This window comes from Protopterus annectens, chromosome 2.part1 (assembly GCF_019279795.1).
Source record: "Protopterus annectens isolate FY-2018-M chromosome 2.part1, PAN1.0, whole genome shotgun sequence".
Classification (NCBI taxonomy): Eukaryota; Metazoa; Chordata; order Ceratodontiformes; family Protopteridae; genus Protopterus; species Protopterus annectens.
Genome location: NC_056729.1, coordinates 1,041,531,567 through 1,041,548,729, shown reverse-complemented (window position 1 = coordinate 1,041,548,729; position 17,163 = coordinate 1,041,531,567).

Below are 17,163 nucleotides of genomic sequence, written 5' to 3'. Positions count from 1 at the left end.
GGAAGGATGTACAGAGTGTGGACCTGATGTCTGAAGTGCACTCCATATATATATATATATATATATATATATATATATATATATATATACACACACATATATATATATATATATATATATATATATATATATATATACAGACATGTATGTGTACATATATACTAACACACGCACACACACACAGACACACACACACACACACACACACACACAGACACACACACACACACACACACACACACACACACACACACACACACACACACACACACACACCCATACCCCCCCACACGCACACACACACATATATATATATATATATATATATATACAGATATAGATATATGCTTATATATATATATATATATATATATATATATATATATATATATATATGTGTGTGTGTGTGTGTGTGTGTGTGTGTGTATATATATATATGCAGAAACCAACCAAGCCAAAATGTTGTAAATAAGGAGAAGCCAAACAACCCAAGCGAGCGTAGATTTATAAAATGAATACAAAGTTCATATACAGTTAATGGCACAAACCTTCGATGTTCCGAACTGGAAAGTAGCAAGCCAAAGTCTAAACAGGGCAACCATTCGGTTCCAGCACTCAAGTGCCGTGTGTATGTAGAGGCTCAAAGTTCGTAGGAAACTGATGACCCAAGCTTCCAAGATCGTGTCGAGTGGATAGTGAATCCAATTATATAAAACAACAACGTTCAATTCCAAACTCTTGGCCAAAACTATTAATCCAATTTAAGAAGCAACAACCATTCGGTTCGATTAAATAACTTTAATGCAAGGTAAGCGCTTTCACGGCCAACGATAATAGCCGCTTCCTCAGACGAAAACAGACAAACAGTGCATTACAAACAGAGCGCCAAATTTAAATGCTGATTGGCGTCACATACATAGAACGTCAGTACTCCATTTAAACGGCCACAACATATAATTCATAGAGCACCAATATAAAATCTAAAATTAATTATCATTTAATATTTAGAGCATCTGAAATAAAAAATGCTCTAAACATTGATAGCTCAATACCTTGTTACAGCTTTAAAATCTTAAAGACTTTAAATAACGAAGTAGACAAAACTCAACAAGTCATAACATCTAGACTTAATGTCCGATCACTAAACACCAAACTAATGATTAATAAAACCATGTATAGTAAATAAAAAATCCTTCAATAGCGTTGTGCGTAATATGACAATGCCAATGAATACATTATATATTAATAAAACCAAAGCACTAAATTTCTACAGACATGTAATGAAAGCGAGAAGACTAAAAATGGGAACCATACAAGCCATGCCATATGAATGCTTCTGGACAATATATATACATAAAAATACCAGATGTATCTAATGAGCATACAATAAAGACAGTATAAATACAATATGAAAATGTACTAAATTTCTACAGACATGTAATGAAAGCGAGAAGGCTAAAAATGGGAACCATACAAGCCATGCCATATGAATGCTTCTGGACAATATATATACATAAAAATACCAGATGTATCTAATGAGCATACAATAAAGACAGTATAAATACAGTATGAAAATGTAATGAATAAACTACTAAATATGCAAGAACGCTAAATTACAAAAACTATTGGACTAAGACAGGAATAAAATGAGACCAAAATGCTTATGTGTATGGAAAGTCTATCTAATACTGATGGGATGTATAACAGGGCAAGAAACTGTGATGGCAAAAGAAATGACATAAAACCAAATGAGATGTACAATGAACACTATACCAGACCTAAGACTAAAATCAAATAAGCCAGTGCAAAATAAGTGAAATGAAGCATCTTATCTGAGTGATCTGGCTTTGAGATGTGGTTTGATGGACAATACTTCATTTAAACCTTTATCTCTATGTGCAGCTAATCTGCAGATCCACTTGAGTTCTGCTTCCTCTGTGATATTTTTCAAGTCACCTAGCCTTTCATTGGATTGTATCACTTGCAGGACTTGAAACAAGAAGGTATGTGTCTTCCCTTCCCTGATGGTGTGTTTGGCTATGGCACTATACTCCTGACCTCTGGCCAAACAATACCCATGGTCTCGTATTCTTTCTCGTAGCGTCCTGTTCGTCTTTCCTACATAGAAAGAAAAACAATGAACACAGTGAGCAACGTATACCAAATTCTTGGTATTACAATTGCTATCATATTGAATGGTCCAAAGATGACCTGTAGTTGGATGTTTGTAGTAGTGAGACTCGTCTATGAAAATGCATTGTGGACATGTACCACACCTTTTGGTACTTTCAAAGCCAGTCTTGGTTGTACCTAACGGAGTTTTAATACCACATAGTAATCTCTTTAAATTAGGTAAGTTACTATAGACAAAGGATGGATGGGACCCCACTACATCAGTCAAGTTATCGTCCGCTGTAAGTATATTCCAATGTTTACGGATGTGCTGTTGTAATGTATGGGAACCTCTCGCATAGGGGATGACAAAACTCAGAGACTTCCCTTGTATATCTTCTACTGAAGCATCTAACCTAGTGGTGCTACCAGAGAGATATGGTTGGGCCCTATTCCTCCTAAGATTGTCCATTTTTACATACATATCATTAATCTCTTCTTCAGTGTATCCACGTGTCAGAAGTCCTTCTTGTAAATCTACCAGTCCTTGATGGTAATCCTCTTCCTTGGTGGAAAGTCTTGAGACACGCATCGCTTGCCCCTTAACAATGTTTTTAAAAATGTGTGACGGATGCATGCTTTCACGATGCAAAAAGGATGGTCTATAACAGACTTTATGATATATCTTGGTGTTAATCGTACCTGTTTCCTTAAAAATCATGACATCCAAGAATTCAACCATGCTGGAATTATATTGCATGGTGAATTTAAGGAATGAGCTACTGGTATTCAGATAATCATAAAAAACAAATAGCTCATCTGCTGTTCCATCCCAAAGGAACAGGAGATCATCCACGAACCTCTTGTAGAACAGAATGTGCTTATTGTGAATAATATGTCTTTCTTCAAAGGTCGCCATGACAGAGTTTGCATAACTATTGGCACAACTCGTGCCCATGGCGACTCCTTTGATTTGCTTATAATAAGCATGGTCATATAAAAAGATGTTGCTATCAAGGACTATTTCCATTAAAAGTATCAAAAATTCTATTCTATTAACAGAGAGGTTCGAATTCTTTTCAAGATATAGCTGCAAAAACTGTAGACCTTCCTCATTCGGAATGCATGTAAACAGTGAAGTTACATCCATGGATACAAATAATAAGGACTCAATAGTATTGGATTCAAGTAAAGATACTGTATTATAAAGCTCTTTGAGTAAGTGCTTAGTATCTAACAAAATATACTTAGATGAGTTAATTATTTGCCTAAACTCATAATCTAAGTACATAGAAATGGGTTCCGTTAGCCAACCTGAGCCCGATACTATGGGTCTTAACTCTGGTTCATATCTATTCTTATGTATTTTAGGTAGGCCTGATATGATTGGGACCGTTGGATGATCTACTTGCATAAAATTAAACATCTCATCTGTTAATTGGCCTGCTATTTTGCATTCAAATAACATCCTGTCAATGCTTTCTTTAACATCTTTTACAATAGCAGCACTAGTTAGTTTCTCATAGGCATCACAATTCAGCATTTCAGTCATCTTGTTTGCATAATATAAACTGTCTAAAACAACAACTGGACCACCTTTATCGGCGGGCCGTATCACAATGTTAGTGTTGATTTTAAGATCATTCAAAGCTCTGATTTGAGGGGCAGTTAAATTACTCCTTAAACTGTCCCCCACGGATTGATGTTCACCATATAACTCCTTCTCCACGGCTTTCACAAATATATCAATGTTTGAAACCAATGGTGGAACAAATGTACTTTTCTTCCTAAAAATTTGTTTTTGATTCTCATTATCTGTTTTAAACAAAAGCTTCAAACCAACATTCCTTGCAAACAGTCTCAAGGCTAAAATGGCTTCACTGGAGTCAATGTTAGTAGTGGGAATGAAAGACATTCCCTTACTTAAAAGCTCAACTTCCGCTGTAGTTAGAGTGTAGCTGGAAAGATTATATACTAGTTCTCCTGTCCCCAGAAACTTTGGAGAGTATTCTGTTGATAAGAAGGCGGATCCTTCCTCTTGGCCCCTCTGGTGTTGTCGTTGTCCAACGACCTTTTGCGATTCAGTCTGATGGGAAAAGGGCCATCAATAGGATTGTTTACTTCTATTTTATCAAGCTGAATCTTTCTCCTTACAGCAGCTGCTAAGGATAGATTGTTAGAGGCATCATTCCTCACCACAGTGGAAGGTTGATCAAGTACAACTTGTGGTTCATTGGATATTTCTGAAGGGGTAGTATATACTGATGGAACAGCATTGGTAGCAGGTGAAAGAATATTACTCAATGCTGATGCTTGTTGCCCATTATGAGTATTTACAGTAGTTACTTCTTGCTGGATGTTATTATCCACACCACTTACACCATTTTTTTTCTTTCTATGTAGGAAAGACGAACAGGACGCTACGAGAAAGAATACGAGACCATGGGTATTGTTTGGCCAGAGGTCAGGAGTATAGTGCCATAGCCAAACACACCATCAGGGAAGGGAAGACACATACCTTCTTGTTTCAAGTCCTGCAAGTGATACAATCCAATGAAAGGCTAGGTGACTTGAAAAATATCACAGAGGAAGCAGAACTCAAGTGGATCTGCAGATTAGCTGCACATAGAGATAAAGGTTTAAATGAAGTATTGTCCATCAAACCACATCTCAAAGCCAGATCACTCAGATAAGATGCTTCATTTCACTTATTTTGCACTGGCTTATTTGATTTTAGTCTTAGGTCTGGTATAGTGTTCATTGTACATCTCATTTGGTTTTATGTCATTTCTTTTGCCATCACAGTTTCTTGCCCTGTTATACATCCCATCAGTATTAGATAGACTTTCCATACACATAAGCATTTTGGTCTCATTTTATTCCTGTCTTAGTCCAATAGTTTTTGTAATTTAGCGTTCTTGCATATTTAGTAGTTTATTCATTACATTTTCATACTGTATTTATACTGTCTTTATTGTATGCTCATTAGATACATCTGGTATTTTTATGTATATATATTGTCCAGAAGCATTCATATGGCATGGCTTGTATGGTTCCCATTTTTAGTCTTCTCGCTTTCATTACATGTCTGTAGAAATTTAGTACATTTTCATATTGTATTTATACTGTCTTTATTGTATGCTCATTAGATACATCTGGTATTTTTATGTATATATATTGTCCAGAAGCATTCATATGGCATGGCTTGTATGGTTCCCATTTTAGTCTTCGCTTTCATTACATGTCTGTAGAAATTTAGTGCTTTGGTTTTATTAATATATAATGTATTCATTGGCATTGTCATATTACGCACAACGCTATTGAAGGATTTTTTATTTACTATACATGGTTTTATTAATCATTAGTTTGGTGTTTAGTGATCAGACATTAAGTCTAGATGTTATGACTTGTTGAGTTTTGTCTACTTCGTTATTTAAAGTCTTTAAGATTTTAAAGCTGTAACAAGGTATTGAGCTATCAATGTTTAGAGCATTTTTTATTTCAGATGCTCTAAATATTAAATGATAATTAATTTCAGATTTTATATTGGTGCTCTATGAATTATATGTTGTGGCCGTTTAAATGAAGTACTGACGTTCTATGTATGTGACGCCAGTCAGCATTTAAATTTGGCGCTCTGTTTGTAATGCACTGTTTGCCTGTTTTTGTCTGAGGAAGCGGCTATTATTGCTGGCCGTGAAAGCGCTAACCTTGCATTAAAGTTATTTAATCGAACCGAATGGTTGTTGCTTCTTAAATTGGATTAATCGTTTTAGCCAAGAGTTTGGAACTGAACGTTGCTGTTTTGTGTACTTGGACTTATTACCCACTTGACACGATCTTGGAAGCTTGGGTTATCAGTTTCCTACGAACTTTGAGCCTTTACATATACACGGCACTTGAGTGCTGGAACCGAATGGTTGCCTTGTTTTAGATTTTGGTTTGCTACTATTTCAGTTCGGAGCATCGAAGGTTTGTGCCATTAACTGTATATGAACTTTGTATTCATTTTATACACCTACGCTCGCTTGGGTTGTTTGGCTTCTCCTCATATATATATATATATATATATATATATATATATATATATATATATATATAATTATATATACATACATTTCCCCTACTGTTGAATGACTGTACTGCATGATATTTCTGAGAACACATCACACATATCTGCAGCTCAGATGGCTTACTGGTAAATTGATGTGGCTATGGTGTGCAGGGTCCTGGGTTACACACTTGCAAGGGCTGATAATATTTGCTAGCCAGAACAAGGGCTGTTAGATACAGAGTGATTAAGACATCCATAAGCAGTTGTAAGTGGTTGCGAAATGGACAGTCATGTATGGTGTGACATTTGTGTTGGTAACACATTGCCCTTTTTGTGTTAAGGTGAGAGTGGGATGTTAGGGAAGGATAGTAGTTATATATGGGGAGGCAGGCTGGTTTGGAAGACAGACATGACAAACAAGACAACATACAGGGGTGGTACATGACACATGTGGTGGGTAAACATCTTGGGCAGGGAGGGGTGTTAGGCAATTGGTAGCCCATGAGCTCCAAAATGGAAACAGTGGGACTGAGGTCCCCACCCATGGGCAGTCACCACTGCACCTTCATGGCCCTGAAGGTGGCTTTGCTGGGGTGGAGCAGGAGTGGCAGCCTGAACCTCTACATGTGTCACGAGGGCTTCAAGGTGGTGTAGCAGATCCCACAATTCTCTGCAGAGCTCTCTATGCACCAGTCCCTGGACCTGACTTCAGGTTACAGGATCCTGTCTGTGCATGCTCCCGGTGGGGGCAGGCACCATCCCCTGAGGTGGTTCCACCTGAAGGTAGTGCAGGACCAGCAGATGACGAGGGTCTATATCAGAACATCGAAGTATTAAAACTTTGAATGTTCTGATATTGAACACTATTCAGCGAATGCTAAGAATAGTGAAGCTGCAGAACAGTGAATTCTTTCCTCAGGAAAGAATTCGGTTTGCCGTTTCTGTGGTTTTGCTATTCTTAGTGCTGTGGTGGAAAGTTACGGGTTGGGTTCAGGTAAGTGCGTGATTGTTTGTACATTAGGGTTAGGGGCTGGTTAAGTGAGTTAGGATTAGGGCGTGGGTTAGGTGTGTGTGCGATAGTGACAGACTTTAGGGTTGGGCCGGTTTAAGTGAGTTATGGTTAGGGCGCAGGTTAGGTTAGTGTGCGATAGTGACGGACCTTAGGGTTAGGGTTTGGGTTAAGGTAAGCGGTAGATAGTAGTGTATGTTTAGTTTAGTGTAGCGTTAGATGTAGGAATTTAAGTGTATGTGTGTGGTTGCTGTTTGTTTGATGTGCTTGTGCTGTGTGTATTTGTTTCGGAGTAGCAAATATTTTCCACGGGACTAAATTTGCTGTTCTGAATGTTCGATATTTTAATGTTTAGATGTTTTGGGGCCAATGAAATAGCATTCGCTATTTTCATCTTTCGATAACGTGGTATAAACGCGGTGACGAGGTCACGGGTTGGGTCCCAGACGTGCTGTGGCCTGGTGCCACGGCCAGATGAGGTAGTAGAGGTGGTTCTGCTGGGAGCAGCCTTCCCAAATGTGCTATTGTGTTGCAGTTTTAGAACATATGTGGGTAGTAATAGTCAACACAATCCAGTATTAGTTATAATAGCATGCATACATATTCCCATTAACCCAAAACACCAGATTTGGAACAGTTGCATAGCAAACAGAACACATGCATATATGGAACCACAGTGGCCATTACAATGGTATGCAGGTTACATTGTTAGCAATAGGCCACCAATGATTGTGTTTCAACAACGAACATGAATAGAAATGCATTTCAGTATTTGTTGCACAGTAGTCTATATGTCCCAACAGAAGGTTTGATGTAAACATACCCATTGATGTGTGTGTTCAGATTAATTATGCAGATATGGTGGTGGGGGAGAGAGCGATGTCAATTAACAACTATGGTATCCCTGCAGTATTAAGTCCTCAGACCTTTGTACCTGTTTATGTCTTGCAGGTACCAGGTCAATAGAGCTACTGCCGGTGTTCACTCCACAAGAGAACAACATTCTGATCAACTTCCTGGTGCATTACCATGGAACCTTCTTTGGGCATACAGCCCATGATCTGCAGGAGAGGAATGCCCTGTGGAACGAGCTTGTTCACAGGGTAAACGATGTAAGCCTGCATAACCGCAGTTATGACCAGGTGCGACATCTTTGCACTGACCTCATCTGCCACGCCTGTCAGCGTGCTGCTGCAATTAGGAGGGATCAGCTAGCCACAGGTGGGGTCATGCCTTCCAGCCCCCATTGACACATGTGGAGGAGCTCCTCACCAGCCTTGGGGCACCTGCCCACCAGCAATGTCAAGAACGGGAAGATAGCATTGTGGAGGTGGGTGCTACCCACACAATGGACGAGGAGCATGCAGGTAAGGCCCAAGGGCACATTAGTAGACCACTGTTGCTTATTCATCCTCATCTGTAAAGTATCTTCATGCATATGTCAGATAACATAGTCAGTCGCTGCAGTGTAGTAATGAACAGATGCGCATAATCTGTAGTATTGTGGGTTTGCACTGTTGATGTACTGAAATGCTGCTCCTACCCTATACCAATGCCACAGGTGTGGCTACTGGCATCACATCTCTCACACAACTATGTACATCCCTCCGGTATATCTTTGGGGCAGCAACCTGTAGCTGGTAAGTATGGAAGTCTTTTGTTCAGGTTTGCCATACACTGGCCATGTTATGGCCATGGCATTTGCCATGCACACATTTAACACATCTACCCATAATGCATGTTGTACATGTTTACTTATTGTTGTTGTTAACTGCATTGCATCACAGCGGTGACCATGGTAAGAGTCCAGCAGTATAACTAACAACTTGTCAGTCCAAGATGTGTGGACAGAGATGAACATAATTGTGGGACACATGGCCTACAGTAGGGACATGTCTGAAACATTACCCTTATACAGTGGCTACAACAGTGAGTGTATATACCAGTATTACAATGGCAACTGTCACAGATCTACACAACAGCATATCACAATACCATATTCCACAACTTCTACAACCTGTAATGTGATCCTAACATGAGCAATGAATGTGTAAGATGGAATCCTATGCTAGGACAACAAATATGGGGAATACATACCTTAACAAACAATAGAAGCATATGCATGCACACACTCCAAATAACATATTGTGAAAGCAGCTTTTGAGGTACTGCAGTATTCACTCTTCTTAAAGATTCACCTTCCATCAAGTACAGGTCCTCAATGTCACACCAAGTAATGGTCTGCTGTTCAAGAAGTATGTCCATGACATTTTCCCACTCACCTGCAATGGAGGCAGCCGTGGCTTGCACACATCTTACAAACCATGGAATGGATCCCATATCCAAAAGGTAGCAGTCAGAAGTGGGAGTCATAGTTTTATCTTGCCATTGCATACACCATAGCAAACAGTGCAGACAAGCATGTATGTGATGATGAAGTATGGGACACCATTAGTGTAGGAAATAAACAGATCCCCATCCAAGGCAGATGACAACATATGTTGCAAACTGGTCATGGAGGCTGCCCAGACACATGCAGCAACACTGAGGGACTTGCAAAAATGTCTAGCATGTACTGTCTGTGCAGTACCTGTGTTGACAATTACCTGGACTCTGGATAAGTGTGGCCTATGGGTTAGGGTAATCAGATGGAAGAGTTGTTCGACAGGAGACATTGTCCAAGGCTTTCTACAGGTAGCATATGCATAACATCAAGTCTCCCAAACACATGTGTTGCAATGTGTAATGGTGTACCAAGACCAAGGCTGAAACCTACAGACAGTATTAATAAAGATACATGTGCTGCACAAGCAACACCTCACTCTACCTCAGGTCCACTATCCCCATCTGTCCCTTGCTGGTGCCAGTGTACACCTGTAGGTTTGCTGTTCATTAGCAGGAACTAGGCTGGTAGACATGGTGTTCTGAATTTGGAACACTGCAAAATGACACTCATGCATGGCTCATAATTGTCAAGCATCTGCAAAAAGGCTGAAGATGGGGAAGGGTGTCATCCTAAAACACAACAGTAAACTGATGCATACATCCAAAGCTCACTAGGAATGGCTGTATCTGAACACAGTCAAGGTCATGCATTGTGCCCGACATAACCTTGACTCCACAACAATAGTGAAGGCACTGTGCGACCTCCAAGGGCTGTGCACATGAGCTGACCTTGCAATCTGGCAGAGTTAGGAGACATGTATAGGGCGGAGTGACCAAATAATGGCAAGTGAAGATGGGCCATGCTAGTATACACCTTCCAGGAAAAGTGACTGCTGTAGTTCACTTAACAGGTGTTGCAACAAACCATTGTGTTAAGGGTGTGCACACTTATGCAACCCACATATTGTATGCATTCCAATCAACATCTGCACAACTAACACATTTGTTTGATACTGCATTTGATTGCGCAGGTCATATTTCACATATCAGGTGTGTGTAATGTTATCAAATGCAGTATTGTGGCCCCATGGCATATCAGGGAAGAGGGTGGCATGTCAGTAAGGGTATGTACACTCCTCATAGCCACAGTAAGCTTTGGAGGTTGTCAGTATAATTGGATTTTATTGCTCATACATGCACTGCTAATGATGAGATCTGCAAATCGGACATCAGGCATTCATTATTGATATCTGTCCTCATATCAACCCTAGTATGTGTCAGACAAATACATACGGGCTGTTAGTAACAGAGCAAACATAACTGCCACACATATACACATTCAGCAATGGTGTGTACACTTGTGAGGTATGGTGCACAGTAGATGGCAGGGTGCTGAACAGTTGCACAGCAATACTGTGTACATGGGTGCAGTATGTTCCAGGGGAAGGGGCATCACCTACTAACACAACTCATGCATCACAGTGATATATAATGTTGGTAACAGGGATTGAATATAGCTGCAGTGCATGCTGTTGAGTGCCATATGTAATGCATGTTGACAGCTGGGTAATGAGAGGTCTGTGTAATATCTTTATGCCACCTCACCTGTAAGTGTGTGTGTGTGTGTGTGTGTGTGTGTGTGTGTGTGTGTGTGTGTGTGTGTGTGTGCACATTTGTGTAGAGGTAAGCAATGATGTACAGGTCTTAAAATATGTTTTCTGTTTTCCCCTCACAGGTGCTGAAGTGGGCAGGGTCCCTCCTGCAGGCAAACTGATGTTAATGTCCATACAGACTCTGACAATGATGATAGGTATGGTGAAGCACAGGGAGGGTTGTCAGGGGGTGAAACTGTGCCATTAGTTGACATCCCACTGTTATCTACCCCATTCCCGCACACAGTCACATTGCCTATACATACCCCATCACCAGCGGCCATAGATGAGGGACAGTTGGCGAGTAGTTCATAGGTTCATAGGTAGGTACTGGGCTATCTGCCCGAAGGCATATATTAACCCAGCCATGTTGTGCGGTATTCACCACCTCTTTAGTTAGTTCCCTAGGCCCTTAATCTAGCAGCTAGTACCCTTGGCCCCTATCTAGTAGAGCTGTTGCTATGATCCCTGGTGTGAACTTTCTGTTTCCCATCCACTCACCAAGGTTCCTTTTGAAGAGTGATAGTGAGGGGCTCTGTCTTATGTAGATCGGGAGCTTGTTCCATAGCAAGGGGAGTCTTTGTGAAGGGAATCTATCCCTCCAGCATGTTCTATTCATTGTAGTGCTGAGGTTTATATCCCTAGAGCGTGTAGCTCGAGTAGATTTGGTTTTGCTAAGATGGAGCATTTTCAACAGTTCTGGGTTAGACATGGCTCTATATGTTAGACAGAGATTGCCTCTGAGAAGGCGGTATGCAACAGAGAAAAGCCTTAGTTTTTTCAATTGTGCTGCATAGGGCAACTGTTTGAGGCCAGTAATCCTCTTAGTGAGGTACCTCTGTGGTCTCTTCAGCTGCTGGAGATGCCTAGCCAGGTACATTCCAATTTGGTGCATTGTACTCAATAATGGGTCTGATGAGGGAAGAGTAGAGGGGCACCACTAAATCCTTAGATCTTGATGCGAACCCTTTCGTGATCAGATAGGTCACATAGAATGATTTTCTAACCACCTTGGCAACATGGTTATCAAAGGAAAGCTGACTATCTACTTGGGTCCCTAGATCCCTTATTACTTCTTCAGTTTTCAGGGGGTTACCTCCTATGTGGTAGTTTGCGGGTACTCTGTTTTTTCCAAAGGGGATTACTACGCATTTTTTAGCATTTAGCTTGAGAGCAAGGCTTTGACACCATGCATCAGTCTCATTAAGGCCCTTCTGGAGGATATCCATGTTGGCCGGAGGCTCTATTATAGCACCCAGTTTGCAGTCATCTGCAAACCTGGTCAGCCACAGCCCTTCAGTGCTTGCCTGTACTTCTGAGAAGTATATGCCAAACAGGAGGGGCCCCAGGACAGAGCCCTGAGGCACACTGCTCATTACTGGTCTGGATTCGGACATAGATCCCACTACTCTTACTTTGTGGGATCTGTCTGAGAGCCAGTTTGCAATCCATCTTGTGACATAAGGGTTTATGCCTAGGTTGGTGAGTTTATCAATAATACCCGAATGGGGAATGGTGTCAAATGCTTTAGCAAGGTCAAGGTAAGCCATGTGTACCTCCTTTCCCTTATCTATAGCCTGAGTAACTGTCATGTAGTGGCATGGGACAGGACAGTGTGGGGATTATGGCAAATGTGTCTGTACACAGCAGCCATAGCCAGATGACCGGCAAGGTACCACACAGGCAGATGTACAGGGGTGCTCATAGGAGGGCTGCTGGCCATCATGCTCCTGGCAGAAGTGCCACAGCAGGTGTCACCAGACGCATGTTTTGGGCCATCAGGGAGGCAGAAGGCATGTATGGAACATTGAGGCTCCAGAGGGCTACTCATTCTGCTGTTATTGACAACATCTGTGATCTTGCAAATGCCCACCTTTATTTTGCAGAGGTCCTGGATAGACAGTTGGTGAGATGGTGGGAATCCTTGACTGTGCAATGTCCTTGTTAGAACATATGGTGGGAGTAGGGCAACAGCCACATGGACGTAGGTCAGCAACACCAACAGTTGGAGGTCTATGTAGACGTGCAACAAGTCAGAGCTGCTCCCACAGTGGCAGTACCAGTACCAGCACTGCAGGGGGGGGGCTGTCCACACCACAACACAGCAGGCCATGTGCACGTGCATGTGGCCCTGGCCATTCCCAACAGGGACATGGATCCAGTAGACATGTGTCATCATCAGGGGATAGTAGCATATCTAGCCTTGTACCTGGTAGTGCCCGTGGAACCCCTGGCAGGCACAGTTCTTGTGTCCATGGCCGAAGATGGTGAACTGCATACCCTGCTATGTATGATCTGCAGCTGTACAACAAACCCCTGTATAGGGCAGCCACATGGCCGAACTGTGTACATACACACACACACACACACACACACACACACACACACACACACACACACACACACACACACACACACGCAAACAAAGACATCACCAACACAGCTAGCGAACCTCCATACCTATACACACATCTGCACAGCCCAATTAATAATGAAACCCCCTAACACACACACATGATGTCAACCAAATGGCTCAGCTTAGGTTTCTGGCAAACCCACAACACACCATGTGCATATGATGATACCTGTGCCACATCCCTGTCATGCATACCATCGATGCAGGGGCAGGCTAATATGGTTCTGATGCACAGGGTAAATGTACTAAGGTTTAGAATTGTAATGCTGTTTAACATGTTTTCAGTAGGAAAGTTTAATGCTTACATGTCAGGATGTGTAGCTGTTCAGCCGTGATGCATTATAGCTGTTATTAACACTGACTGATAGTGGTCTCCATAATGTATTCAGTTTGTGTTGTAGGTGTCTGTTAGCAGGATGTTGGTCTGCTATTGATTCCTACAAGTGGTATGGCACTCTGGTGACACATTGTGACATATCCTGGGTACAGCTGAACACAAGTTGTTACTTGGTCTGTATAAGAGTTACTGCATGTTCCACATGGCTGATAGGTCTGAGGGGTGTATACAGGTGAGTGCATGGTGGCTGATTTCAGCAGCCCTTCTACAGTGGACAATGGCAAGTGTACTGGGTGGCACACACCACATGTTTATGTATAACACACATACACAGAGGCTTTGGTGTTGATGCAATACACAGAGAATACTTTACACATGGATGTACTTAATTTTACAGTGAACCCATTTTAGCCTATGTAATTCCACCATAACAGGCAAAATATCACATCAGTTGATAATCAGTCTGCTACTTTAATGTAATCGACGATGGTACTCGCAGGGTATATGTCCCCTTCCCAAATGTAGTGCAATCCCAGCGTTGGTACACATAGGTGTGCTGTTGTGGGTGGTACAGCCCTACACTTTGCAGGGTGTGGGGTGGTGTAGAGCCGCACATAGTGTGAGTGATGACTACCTAACCTGTTAACATATATACTGTACAGTATTACAGCAGACTAAGTGTGGGGATACACATAATAACCCCAATGAGGGTGGCTGTGTCCACAACATTGGCAGCCAACTATATATATATATATATATATATATATATATATATATATATATATATATATGTGTATATATATATATATATATATATATATATATATATATATATATATATAGATATATATATACCAGCTCCAGTATTGCTGTACAGCTATACAGGGGGGAAGAGGGTATTTACACATCTACTACTAGTTTTGATGGAATGAATTTCCATGACATGATTCCTTTGAAATGTTAGCATTTTCCAGTCAGTTCTCAGACAGATGACCTTATGGGACATGTATATTCTGCAAACTGAAGTAGATCCCTTCACATACACACACACTTACTTGGCAACACTGAGTATAGAAGCCCTAGCTAGGTACTTATTGCTACTAATGTGTTTGGCCTTAATTGTGCACACCACACAGCTTTTAGGATGAGGTGTGTTCCGAATCTCTTGTTAAGTGAGGAACATCACCAGGCCATGTACAGTATGGTAATGGGGAATGTACTGGGTGTTAATGGACAATACATATTATGCCATGCTGTCATATACACATTGACAAACACATAGCAGTCATAGACACATCTGAGAGACCTGGGTTTATCAGTGCTAACTACCTTGTCAGTGAGTCCATTCTGTTACAGATAATTTGCACACAGCACATGCATCACTGGGCTGGATAGTGTTGTCAGTTACCTGTATGGTTGATGGTGACAGTGGTCCTCATACAGTGGACCTTGGGACATATACTGGGGGTACCATGGTGTACATACAGTATACCCAGCACCCACACCCCACATTGGATATTTTACTCACTGAAACCCATGATAATACTCTGACATACCCACAATCACACATTGATCAGGACTGCAATACAACCCCTTGTCTATCTCATCAGTGCTACTACAGGGATATGCATTTATTGCACATGCCACAGATATATTAGAGTGATGGTTTGTCATGGCTCTCCTAATGTCAGCAACATCACTGTGCCTTATACTGTATGGCCAGGTGTGTTGTATTTGGAGAATGCAGCCTCAGAATACTGTATCCTACAAATATACACACTTGCACACATAGACACACTTGCCAGGACTCAGAGGGTAACCAATGCCTATCTAGCTATTTGTACAACAGTGTTGTTCTGGTACTGCAAGCTCCAGGTAGCCCATTGGGTGAAGAGTGTGACAAGGTACATTTCATATGCATTACAGCAGCTGCCATTTCTAACTAAGGCAATAGGGGGTGTAGTGTGTGAGAAGGTCCTAAGGGTATTAGCAATTGCAGGTTTACAAACACACAGACACTGTTATTCTCAGCAATGCACACTGACACATTTGTCAGTACTGGGGTCCATAGGTGCAGGTATTCCCAGGTGTTTCTAGGTGTGTACAGGATATCATGTCCATGGAGAGATGAGAAGAGTAGGGGATGTGGGTACAGTGGTATCAGGCCACCTGACATTTGTCAGGAGGCTATCTATCGGCTGATGCCACTTGAGTGATCCTCGGGGTAACAGTTAAATGCAGAATCCAGTCATCTGGTTGCCTTTTGCAGAGGGCCAGTGAGGTGCTCCAATTGACATGTATGCAACATATATTACATAACATGGCCAGTGTCTGGGTTGGAGACCTATACCCAAACATCTTTGGTTGACTGTGGTAGTCTAGTTGAGTTATCCATGGCACATGGTGCATACAGGCTGGGGTTTCCTAGCTGTGGCATTCATAACACAGCTGGGCAGACATGTCAGTGTCAGTCAAGCATAGATTGCCTGTGAGCAGCCTAGATGAATACCTGACATCTGCACATCTTTGCAAAGGACAGACAGAAATCAGCTAGCCAACAGGTTATGCATTAGGATTAATGTTTTGACAGATAGACGTCTGAAACTGATAGGTATTCCGTTACTAAATGACAGCAGCCCTCAATGACATGTCCTATGCACATAGTAGTCTACAGTTAATATCCACAAATCAGATCAATATCCAGTACTTAATAACACACACAAAGCCACTACTCAGAGTCCAGCTTTACATGCAGGGGTGTATGGTTCCAGTACTACAATCTGCAATCTACTCTTACTTGAGAAAGCACTGTTAACAGTAGTAATGTAATGATACAATACATGCAAGTGTGACTGCATATAAACCTGGGATACTACCCACGTATGAAACACATACAAAAGGAAAAGATTGTTGTACTAGCCATGTATACTCAGGTGTTCCAGGCAATATGCTCACACCCCTTGCTACTGTAATGACAGCACATAGAAACATGTTATATTCATGGAATTAAATACACTTATTAAAGATGTCATTACCCTGCTATTTTTGTCAGACTGGAATTTGATCACTGGTTACCAAGGCTAAGCTATACTTAGCAGGTGTAACCATTGCTTAAATGTAAATGCTAAGCTGATTTGTGCACTGGCAAGTGAAGCCTACATGGTGTAAGTGCCTATTCCTTTAAACATACGTTAGCAG